Source organism: Anolis carolinensis, chromosome 1, assembly GCF_035594765.1.
Source record: "Anolis carolinensis isolate JA03-04 chromosome 1, rAnoCar3.1.pri, whole genome shotgun sequence".
In the NCBI taxonomy this organism is placed as follows: Eukaryota; Metazoa; Chordata; class Lepidosauria; order Squamata; family Dactyloidae; genus Anolis; species Anolis carolinensis.
Window position 1 is genome coordinate 153354974 of NC_085841.1, and position 12702 is coordinate 153367675.

At 38.1% G+C, this 12702-nt stretch overlaps 1 long non-coding RNA gene across 1 annotated transcript in view; it reads right to left on the bottom strand.

The window, feature by feature from the left end:
- Nucleotides 1–6520: 6520 nt before the first annotated feature.
- The window catches only part of LOC134299961 (uncharacterized), a 44182-nt gene continuing 38000 nt past the window's right edge, over nt 6521–12702 (bottom strand). The window contains exon 2 of the long non-coding RNA XR_010007214.1: nt 6521–7157. This is a non-coding gene — a long non-coding RNA (uncharacterized LOC134299961). The remainder of the gene's footprint in view (nt 7158–12702) is intronic.

Below are 12702 nucleotides of genomic sequence, written 5' to 3' on the forward strand. Positions count from 1 at the left end.
AAACTCTTGTACAAGGACTGTCTATCTGTGGGCTCACAGGAAAACTATTTAATGAGGTAATAACCTCTTCCCCCTTGACCTGTTTGATGCAGCTGCAGAACATCTCCATTTAAGAACATAAGAACAACTTGCCTTGGACAGACATTCTTTTTCTCTTGTTCTGAACTGGAATTTGAAAGAAGACTTTTACCTAAGAAAATTTAGAAGATTTTCTTTTACTCACATGTCTAGGAAGAAGAAAGCTACTTTGACAAAAGCTCTGCAAATATTATCCACTCTTGCTCATTTTATTTGGGCACTTTCACCATAGTGCCCAAATAAAATGGATAAAATGACAAGGTTGCCAACACACTTCTTGATGACTACAGAACTAGCAGCAAAATAAAATTCTTAAGAAAAGAAAGCAAAAGACTAGATTACTGCCACTGCTAATGAAAAGCTGCACATCTGAGAGGCATATTTATGTCTATGTAGACATATGCTGAATTGCTATCCTCAGTTTGATTGTGCGGAATATGCATGTAATATTTTCAAAGAGATCTTTAATGCACAGATAATTCTGGACATTGCCACGTGGAAGCTAATGTCTCATGGTATTCCCAAGATTTCAGATTATCTATTGGCATTATGACTCTTCTTGTCACACTGCTGCTGGAATCATATGGCTATGCTTCTGGGTGGATGGCATCATTGCACTCTACCATCATATCATTTCCCCCATTATTTTTTTTAAAAAATTTAAAAGTCACTTTGTGTGTGTGTATATATGTGTGAATAGATAAAGGCAGAGATAGGGATTTAGAGATAGAGAAAGGATAAGAGATATTTGAACAAGGAGAGAGGACACGTTGATGGCACAGAAGCACCTCATTGTACCATGTAAGTCCCAGGACCATAACACAATTGGGGGCTATTGATAGGGAGAGCTACATTGCTGTGTGTGTGTGTGGGGGGGATCGCAGATTGGCAACAAACATCACACAGTGTTGTATGATAAGAACTAACACAAATGATGATGGCCCTGCTTCTGTGCTGATTTCCACCTTTGAGCAATAAAGCCCTGAAAAGTACACACACACCACATTTTCTGTCATTCTGCAAATTTCTGGCATTACAGAAAATAAGGCTTTATCACATTAACCCACTATTCCACTACAGTTACATTATCATTGTGACTGCAATGGGATAGACAATTGAGTATCTATCCCACTCTTTTCAGTAGTGCATTTATGCCAATTCATTTATCTGTGGTCCTGTAGCTACAATTCTGCACACCCTTGTAGCCCTGCCTTCTTGCACTACCTCTTTTCTTTAATTTTTATTATTGTGTGATTCCAGCATTAATAAATAGACAAATATAAACATAAAATGTAACCCCACCTTGAGCCACAAGGAGAAGCAGGTAACAAATCTATTATTATTATTATTATTATTATTATTATTATTAATAACGCAAACAGCTTTGGAATAGCAAGGGGAGGGGGGAGAGGTGAAGAGTCCTGCCACACAGAAACGTGATGGGAACATTGTGGAATTAGAAGATATTGACAGGTTTTTTCCATAAATAGCTAGGCACAAAAGCCATGGGGAGGTGAACCAGCAGCACACTGTATTGCGTGATGGGAACTTAACTGCCAATTTGCCTGCCTTGTGTGATAAAATCCTAACAAAGTGAAAAAATGTATCCCACATCAGGAACTCTTGCATTTTCTGTGTTCACATTCTGTTGACAACTTTGCAGTTATTTTTCTTTGGATGCCTGCACTGTATTTCTAAATGCTCAACTAAGGTTTGAAACTAGATTGCAATGCTTAGAAAACTGAGTCCTTTTGTAAGTTTTCAGGGTCAGATTCTTAATTCAGGTGTGCAAGCTCTTAATCCCCTCATGGGGGGGGGATTTTGAAACATTTTAAGCATCTGAAACATTTGCAATTTCAATAGGCTTGGGTACATTTTTTTCTCCCAATATGGGCTACACATAATGTGAAAATTTTAAAAGAGAGAGAGAGAAAGAGAGCTGGGGGAGAGAGAACTCGAACAAGATATTTTTATGTTAAATAATAAGTAGCAGCCTTGGAACCTATTTAAAATATAAATCACAGTTCTTGGAAGCTTCCAAGAAAAGCAGTCACACTTTCTGTCAGAACAAATGAGGCCAGGAGTATCAAGAACTGTAAAACAGGCTTGGGCATCAAACCCACATTTTTCACATCATACTTTAGACATCATGAGTACACCTTAGGACCTCCTAGGGCTGGTCAAAGGTTCATCATTACTGTATTTGGTCTGATCTTGGGTGAGAAAGGCCAAGCCTTCATTTCAGTTGAAGATTGGAATAAACATTTGGGGATGATCTAAAGATTGGTCAAACTCTGGATTATTGTTGACAGGTAGGGCCAACAAGAGAAGGGTTCATCAGACCAGGCACTAGACAACCAAGAAAGGGTCCATGATTTTCTGATACTAGAGGCTGTCTACCTTGTTCATATTTAATTGTAACCATATTTAACATTTAGTACCATTGGTAACATAAGTACCATTAGATTCATTAAAAAGACTTAATTGAAGATTTAAGACCCATTTGCCACTGCTACAGCACCCTCACCCTCCCCGGGTCTAAAAGTAGTCTTTTTCTGCTTTGCAAGATTTCTTTTCATGGCTTTGTTGACAGGGCTTACATTTCTATTGCAAGAAAATCCCAGAGGCTGTTAAAGTGCATTACTGTAGATCAGGCATGACCAACATTGGCCTTCCAGGTGTCCCTGTATTTCTGAGAGTTGGTCCAAAACACCTGGAGTGCCGAAGTTTGCCCATGTCTGCTGTAGATAGTCCAAGAGTCCACCAGGAGAATGGCACTTCCTTAAAAAGGAAGCTGCAGATGCCTGAGAAGTCTACAACCAGATAACACAATATATTGAGAATCTCACTGACTTCTATCATTGAACTGGGCTTTAGTCCTACTCTCAGGTGGTTAAGGGGATGAGAAGAATCAAATGAATTTAGCATAAAACTGTTTCCTTTGTGGGTCCTACATGCAGTTAAGCAAACAATGGGTTATATTTTCTTATGTAGCTGGTGTTCTGACGCTGAAAAAAATACATTTACCCACCAGTGCAATAGTCATATAATTAGTTTTGGACCATCTGAATCAAATATATATATTTCAAAAACTTGGAACTTTTACAAATTTAATATAGGAAATTTAATAAGGAGCTCTAGTGGTGAAGTGTATTAAAGCACTGAGCTGCTAAACTTGCAGACCGAAATGTCCCAGGTTCAAACCCCGGGAGCGGCATGAGCGGCTGCTGTTAGCTCCAGCTTCTGCCAGCCTAGCAGTTCTAAAACATGCCAATGTGAGTAGATCAACAGGTACCACTCCGGCGGGAAGGTAACGGCGCTCCATGCAGTCATGCTGGCCACATGACCTTGGAGGAGTCTACGGACAACGCTGGCTCTTTGGCTTAGAAATGGAGATGAGCACCAACCTCCAGAATCAGACATGACTGGACTTAATGTGAGGGGAAACTTTTACCTTTTTACCTAATATAGGAAAAAGTGAAAATTATCACTTCTTCCATCATTACCCACATATTGGAAGTAGCTCCTGATGATCTTGCTTTCTTGTTTGCTTGCTTGCTTTCTTGCTGACTTGCTTCCTTTTTTGACGGCCTTTCAGAGCTCCAGGAAAAGATTTTTAAAAATCACTATTCAATTTAAAGACAAGGGGAATCATTCCAGAGAATAGGAAATGCTCTGGATTGATCCCAGATGCTGCAGAGTAGTTCAGCTACTCTGTCCCCTGACCCACAACAGTGGTGGGGGTGGAGTCTAGATGGCCTGGTCAAACCAAAAGTGATTTGTGGACTATCACCCTTACCTATCCTGTTGTGTCTGTTGCCATGGCATTTGTCAGATAATTCCTTGCCATCACCAAGCACCTTTGCTTACTCCACTCCCTCCTTCTCTCTGACAAAGGAGGCACTTTTTCTGATGTCTCCAATGCTCTCTAGTGAGCTGCCACCATGATGGATGTGACATGGCACTGAGCCATTGCCCTTTCCCTGTGCTGCTATGGTGGCACCAGCCCAAGTGAACATAAGACCAATTTGAAGTATGAGGTTGATCCACAGCCTTTTTTTGGTGAAACTCCAGGAATTTCCTGACTTTACTTAATGCAGGGCAAAACCAGATCCGCAAGGTTTACCTGGCATTAAGGACCAGAAGTCCCTGGATGACATCTGGTGTAGAAAAGTCCTTCCAGTATAATTTTTTTAAAAGTATTTGCAGCATCCAGAAGTTTTGGTGATGTAAAAAGCATGGGCATATACCACCATCCTTGCCCTTCAGATATATAGTAACATTACAGGTATTTAAGGATAATTTCAGTGCTCATCAGGGTACAGGCAGTCTCCAAGTTAATTTTTGTTTCATGTCAGTAGCGACTTAAAAAATAGCACTTCGCTTCTGGTGTGAGAGAATTTGCCGTCTGCAAGGATGTTGCCCAGGGAATGCCCGGATGTTTTGATGTCCCAAGTTACTGAAACAGTGGTAAAATCTTCTGAACAGGAGCATGGACAGCAAAACAAATACTGGAGGGGTGTTAACTCTTCCCTATGCCATCCAAAGCATATAGATAGATATAGACAGACAGACAGACAGATAGACAAATAGGCTGAAGTTACACTTAAAAATATACCTGTTCCAACTTACAAACAAATTACTAAAAACTCTCCTGGGCAAGAGTGGGCTTTTCTAGTTGCTCAATGTTGCAGCTTTCTGATATGTTGCTTGATTAGTCTCTGGTTCCCATTGAATAAGAATGCCCTTAAAATTGTGCATTAAACCTCTGCACATTGTGTTCCCCACAGCATAGACAAACATGAAGGGCATGTAGATAAATTTCAGTATAAAAACTTTATTTGAAAAGTGTCCTTAGGCAATTATTTCTGGGCATTGTGAGTTGCAATTCTTATTTTTTTTTTTACATTTGAGGGTAAATGTAAGTTTAATTTACTGATTATCTGCCTTCTAAGTGGAAATGTTTCATTGTTTTGTCCTAAAGATTCCTCTTTTCTACTTTCAGAGTATTTCTCCTCTTTTCCTCTGATCAGCTAATAACATGCTGAACCCATTTCCTGCAGTCTCCGAAAATCATTTTCTCCTTCACAGATACTATCACCCTTACAATAACTTCCAGTTCCAATATTTTACTATGTTCCATCTATCAACGCAAGACGCATTTATGTTGCTCTTATCCATCATGCACATTTGGTTTGTCCTCTCTCATTATGTCCCTATCCCCCTAAATGATTTACATTGCTGCCTACTTTATTACATTGTAGAAAAGAGTGAGGCTGAAACCAGAACTTATATTACAATGTGATAAAATTAATTTCCATGGAGAAAGCCACTTTTGTACTCTTCAAGTGATAATCTTTGATTTGGTGTGTGACAGATTTTTACTGGCAAAACTGTTTGGACTTTTCTGTGCTGGGTTAAACTATTTGGGTTCAATTATTATTTTGAGACTTTGAAAGGCTCTCAGTTGAGGTTTGTCCCTTTGTACTTAAAAGAAAATGGTATTTGGGGAAGCTTTGAAGTAGAGTTCCTTTAAGGGCTATTTTGGCCCATCATTATACTAGTCACTGCTGGTTGGAGAGTACAGGTGGGGGTAGAAAATAGAGGGTTTTTTTAGGGACTATGTAATGCAGACATGAAGATAGCTCTAGGGGGTGTATGAATTTACCTGAATGGGCTAACTGTGGTTAGATGGTTGAAATATGGACTTTAGGGTGGCTTAATGTTGGTGGGGGGAAGAGCCGGCCCTAGGTATTTTTTAAGTGTAGGCGAACAGAATGTTGGTGCCCCCCCAACCAATCACTGAAAAATAAAAGCGTTGGATAAGCAAAAATGTTGGATAATAAGGAGGGATTAAGGGAAAGCCTATTAAACATCAAATTACATTAAGATTTTACAAACTAAGCACCAAAACATCATGTTTTACAACAAATTAACAAAAAAAGCAGTCTCGACTGCGCCCCTGTATGTTTTGTGCCACAGGCGACTGCCTAATTCGCCTCATTGTTGGACCGCCTCTGGTGGTGGGCTATAAACACTTGTGGGTGTGGCTTTTCCCATTATTGACTTTTGTCAAAAGTCACAGAAGGCTCTCCTATGACCTTGTGAAGAAGCAGGAGCCTTCTGGTCCTCTTACCCCATAATCTCCTCCAGAAAAAAAATATATTCTGGAGTGTATAACTTATCAGAGAATAGTCATGCAGTCCACTTCTGAAAAATAGGAAGGGATGGGGGGAAGGGGGAAGAAGCTTGCACTTTCTTAAAAGGTTCTTAAAATTGCCCATTATCCCATCACATTTATATCTTCTGTTCTTTTATCAAAACAAAATCAGAACAAAACTCTTTAAAAATAACCCTCTGGTGCTAATTTGTTGTTTACCTCCAGAAGATTAACCCCCGTTGAGACACCTTTTCATTACAAAATAGCACACAGAGACCAAGCTTTCTTTTAGCCATTGTTTGTAGCCTTTATTGTGTGTACTCTCCTGCTTGAGATGACTGGAAGCCTGGATCACCTTTGAACAAGAATCGGTAGGCTCCATGGGCTGCCTTCAATCAATAACTCTTTTTTTTTCACCCAAATGGAATTGGTTAATTTCTTATGGAGTTGTCAAGGAAACACTGAATGAGAAGCCCAAGTTAGCCTGTCAAATAATGAGGGGTCATTAACTATTTATAAGAAAAGAGAAAAAAGAAATAGGTATTACAAATGAAAAGAGCTGCATTAGTTTCACTCTATAGGAAACGGATGACTATCTAGAGTACAGGTGGATAATGAATACGCAGAATTTGTGTTACAGCCTTCTGTAGCACTAGAGTGAGACATTGTTCTTTCAAAGTTGTGCACACAAAAGTTTTCAAATTAGTAGAGAGTTTGCAAAATACTACATGAGTCTCTGAAATTCAGAAATTCGACAAAAAGTCATAGTTCATAATGCCCAAAGGTTCACAAAGGAGTTGGGATGTACAAAGGAATCTGCTTCAGTTATCTTCATTTTCCTGACTTTGCTGAATCACCACTTCCTGGACTGTCCACGGGTCAGATGAAATGGATGTTTCAGAATCTTCATTTTGATGGGCTGATGTGCACATGTCAAAGGAAAGAGGAAAAAACTATATCTTAAAAAGTATATAAAATATATGCACCTTGTAGACTTTTGCAATACATTGGTTTAAAAAGGCATTAACAACAACCACCACCACCACCACCACCACCATCATCATCATCATCATCATCATCATCATCATCATCATCATCATCATCATCTTTATTTATTATACTCAGCCACCATCTTCCAGAGGGACTCAGGGCGGCTCACAAAGCACTCAAAGGTGCAAACACACAAAATACAAAAAGTGCAAAGACAATAATGCAAAAGCAATAACAACCAACAGAAGCATCACAAAATCTGATCAGTAAAATGCAACAACAGTTGCAGGTATAAAACAACTGTAATCAATATCGGTCTCATAACATGCATGGTGAAATACTCGCTAGGTCCTCAAGTATGTTCACTAAGGGATTTCTAAACATGGTCAAAGGCTTGTCGAAAAAACCATGTCTTCAATTGTCGGTGAAACAGTGTGTTATAGCAATCTGTGCAATTTAAAATATATATTCAAACATGTCCACATTTGAGGGGGAGGGGGCATGAAGGACCCAACATAAAGGTGACAAAAATGACAGTTCAGAAATGCAGCATGTTTAGATGTGCACACCCCTAAAAAGGAATGTTAAGCTATTGATATATAAGAAAAAGAAAGTGATGTTCTGTGAATTAGGCTGGTTTTTATGTCTGTATCAGACAGCATTAGAGACAAAGCTCTGAGCTTAACAGCAAGCCAATAGATCTGTATGAGTGTATGCTTCTGCAGTGTTGCTTGGGGACCAGCCTCACTGGGTGTTTGTTGAGTTGTTATTGTGAGAGCAGATGAACTCAGCATGTGGTCTGAGCTTCTTGATGGCTGAAAGTTCAGCTTAGCTCTAAAAGTACATTAGAGAGAACACCCAAGGGAAAAACACAGCAAAACAAAGAGTTGGGGAAGATTTTTTTCTCTCTTTTATTTTTTTGAATTGTTGGAATTATCAAACCCATAAGGATTTAAAAATAATAACATGCTGCCTTTCATATTCTGCAATATTTAACGAACAATAAGTATTGTTTGTTTGCTTGTTGATCTATGTCATCAAGTCAACTCCAATTTACGGCCACCCTATAATAGAGCTTTCTTAGCAAGATGCATTCAGAGAAGGTTTGCCATGGTATTGTGTCTTCTGAAAGAGTCTGACTACTCTAAGGATTGCCAATGGATTTCCATGGGTGAGTAGGATCTCCTGGGATCCTAGAAAAACACTGAATCCACTCCATCATGTTTTCCCCTTAAAAGAATGTTTAAAATATTTAGGTATGGAACTTCTTTTCAGTTTCGTTGTCACACATTTGAAATATGCCCTATCGCCATAGGCCTCAAACACCATAAAAGCCATGCCTAACACATTGGCTGGCAATAGGTTGTAAGGTCATCTGTGGCAGATTTTTTGCCTGATAAGGAATATTCATTCTCAGTTCAAGGGTTCAGAGACAGAGTTTGCCATGCATGCAGATGGGTGTTGGGCAGAGTGTATTGTGAAAGTATATTTCCATTGGGCATTTGGTTTCACGTTCACAGTTGTACCATGTCACAATTTATTAATGAGATTGTGTTGCACAATCTCATTACATAGTTCTGTGGGCATGGAAAGAATAATTGGGAGGTAAGGAAAAAAGCATTCTTGGGAGGTATACAATTCTGGTGACAATATTCCATTTTGGTCTTTGCTAAAGCCCACTCCCATTCCCCAGATACTCACTGTTCTCTTCCCCCATCATGATAATGTAGAGGCTGGGGTAAGGGAGGGACAATTAGATATCACTGGGTTGCTGTGAGTTTTTTGGGCTGCATGGCCATGTTCCAGTAACATTCTCTCCTGATGTTTCACCTGCATCCTCAGAGGTTTGTTCAGAGATCAGCTGGATATACAATATCATCATCTTTTCAGACTTCTGAAGGAAGGTCAACTACCTCAACTAGCATAACATGGGCAAATGCTTTCTAGTTGTCCCTTGCCTCCCCTTGTATATAGTTGTCAGGACAGGAGAATTGGTTCATTCTTCAGTGATGGCTCTCTCCCCACTATATGAAAGTTATGTCAAAACTGTCAAATTGTAGAAGGCAATCTTCCAGTTGGCAGAAACTTGCATTATTCTGTTTACTTGAATCTAATGCTCACCTTTTTGGGATAAATGATCTAGCCAAAATTACAGTAGGTTGTGCATTATATTCTCTTAATATGGTGATCTGAGTGCTGAGCCCAAGCAAAAGGAAAAGCCGCTTCAGGAGCCCCCATTTGAGGGATTTCATCTCTCATAATTGCCATGGCACAATGATATGCAATCCTAGGGGTTGTAGTTTGGTGAGGCATCAGAACTGATCCCATAGCATTGAACCAAGGCAATTGAATTGCCTTGGTTCAATGCTACAGCATAGATGCATCCCAAGGTTTTCCTTTCAATTGCTGGAGGCTTTAGGGTTCTAACGCTTTGTTTCAAAGAAAGAATTCTAAGTAGGCAGCAATTGTAATGCACACCTTTTTTGGCTGAATTACAAAGAGTGCACTTTTGCTGCTGCACATTACATTTGACAGTAATTTTTTTTTGTAAATTGAGGTGCACATTAGATTTGATGGTGCATTAGAGTCAAGTAAATACAGTAATTATAGCTTGAGTCCTCTTATCTGAAATGTTAGGGTCCAGAAGTGTTACAGATTTCAGGGTTTTTTTTTTGTTATTTTGGAATACATATATTTGCTTATATGTTTATAGTGAGATATCTTGGAAATCAGACCCAAGTCTAAACGCAAAATTCAGATACACCCTATACATGTAGCTTAATAGTAGTTTTATACAATATCTTGCATGATTTTTTTTTATACAAAACAAAGTTTGTGTGCACTGAATCATCAGAAAACAAAGGTGTTACTTTCTCAGTCATCAATGTGGACAGTTTTTGATTTTGGAATATTTATGAATTAGAATTCCAGTTAAGGAATACTTAACCTGTCTATGTTTTCCCCATCTGAAACAACAACAAATCACACTCATAGTGTAACGTTATCTATTTATTTATTTCTGTACTGCTTTTCTCGCCTCTAGGGGGACTCAAAGTGGTCTAACAACATAGTAAATGGCAAAGATTCAGTGCCTCACAACCATATAAAAGAAAACATTACAAGTCTGAAAATGCGTAGTTATGCTTAGTTTTCTTTAACTGAGATTTCAACAAGTGGCATGATTCCTTAAAAGAATTATCCTTCCAGGGGATGATAGAAATTATTTTTACTTATTCCAGTGGTACATTACTTCTCCCCATGCTCTTCTAATGGAGGTTTTCTTTGTAAGATTGACACTCTCCCATAAGCATTTCCTCCAGCTAATGCTTTTGCAAAATTATACTACTCTGGTTCAGCAAATGAAAAAAGACTTGCTTTTTGTTGAAAGACAAAATGGATGCAAACCATAATATAAATCTACAGTAAATGCAGAAATATGACAAAGCAGAATTGCATGTATCAAAATTGTGTGTCCAACTGGAATTCTCATAAAATCTAGCTAATGTGGCCAATAGTGACAAATAGTTGAAGATGGTCCAAAATAATTTGTGGGTGGCAGTCTGGGGGAAAGCTGATAAGTAAACTTCTTTTGGTTGCACTTTTTCTTGTGCTCTCCCAACACTTCTTTCAATTATTCTTTCAATTATTATATATGATTTCTTTTGCATGTTAATATCAGCATAATACAAAATCTCTAAAAGTGTGTGAAAAGCAAAAAGTTAATCTATGGCATGTAGCCAATCTTAAAGAACCTTTTAATTAATAAATCAATCAGTCTTGCCATTTTACAATAAATGCAAGCGTCTCATGGCCTTGGATCTGGAAACATAATGAAAAGCCGAAGAGCATTAGACAGAAATCAATGAACAATCTCTTAGAGTTTAACACTTTCATGCAGAAATTTCTGTTTTGCAACAGAAAGGAGACATCTGTGTTTTGAAAAAAAGTCTTTAAAAGATGTCAAAAAATGCATGAGAGGAAACTTTCTACATTATGACTGTTTATAGTCTGAACTCCCATGGCTCTGAATTTGTTTTACCTATGATATTAATTTAAGGATACATATGAATTTAGGATTTATATATTGAAGTGGAGAAAATAAGGTTAGGAAAACCTGGCTTTTAAGGTGCTCAGCCACTGTATGAAGTTACGCTTTGCAGCTGAACATTTTGTACTTTCCTTCCAATATTAGCCACACACCTCGTATTTCTATTGAAGGAAATTAAGGCTCTCCATGGGTGGCAGCCTCGGCATAAAGATTGCCACATTATTACTGCATTATAGAAGCATAAAGAAACAAGATGCAGTGCCCTGAACAAGCATAACAGTTTATTTTCTTTTTACAAAAGCAACTTGACTATACAGCTGCACCTCATGCCTGTAGACAAACCGAAAATGGATATTGGAGTTTGTGTTTACCAAAGCAGATAAATGTGATTATCTTATGGGACAATGTCATGCTCCAGTGGTACAATATGGAACATCATGTTAGCTCATGCATGCTGTGTCATGCTCTGAAATAGAATTAGGTGTTCATAACTGTCTGAAGCCAGGCACTCAGCAAAGGCATTATTTCGGAAGCATTTTAGATGAAGGTGAAGGGAGAGGGATTTCCAGACATCCTATTTACCAGGTGAACTTTCCACACTCTCAAACACCATTCTTCTCTCTGTGTACTTGCAACAAATCAAAAGCAGGGAAAGGAAGGAAAGTTAACTTGCATACCAGTGGAGATTTTATTCAGTAAAAAGAAACGGCAGACATATCTTTTTTTAAAATTATGCCTTTTTCAGAAGCAAAAGTGTGGAGGAGTATGGGGTACATTCGTATGTGTACATTCCTATTTAACACTATTTTTTCCCCCAAAGTCAAACAGGGGTGCTTGAGAAGTTCAGACTTTCTGAAATCTGTTTTCAGCAGACCCGACCTCCCCTTTTCAGTTGAATTGATAGATTGGAGCAATTATCCACCAGCATTCACAATCAAAAATATTTTTAAAATGTGTATTTTCAACTTACTGCTTTATTTTTAATAGTTTATGTTTTTGACAGGTCTCAATTGTGTGATAATTTAATTAGACTTTTTAACTGTTGGATGTTGAAATTTTTTAGTTATGTATGTTTTTTACAGTTTTAAGTTTGTGTCCCCAAACTGTGAAAAAGATGAAGGGATTATGATGATTACAACATTTGAAGAAAAATAACTGACAAAGGCATAATACGATGGAAAACATTTAATTTACTTAAAATATGTTTCAGTGTACAAACTTTCTATGCATATTCAAAGAGAAAAGTCTCAGATGAGTACATTCAGTGCATATGGTTTGTTCCCTATTTAAACAAAGACCACTCCTGAGCTTAAAATAGCTCAGGAAGATTTTTTAAAGTAGCAAAATTATGATTTCTGTGTATTGATCTCTTTGTTAAAAAAAGAAGAAATAAAATTTTTTACAAATCTGAGCCTGAGCATATTGC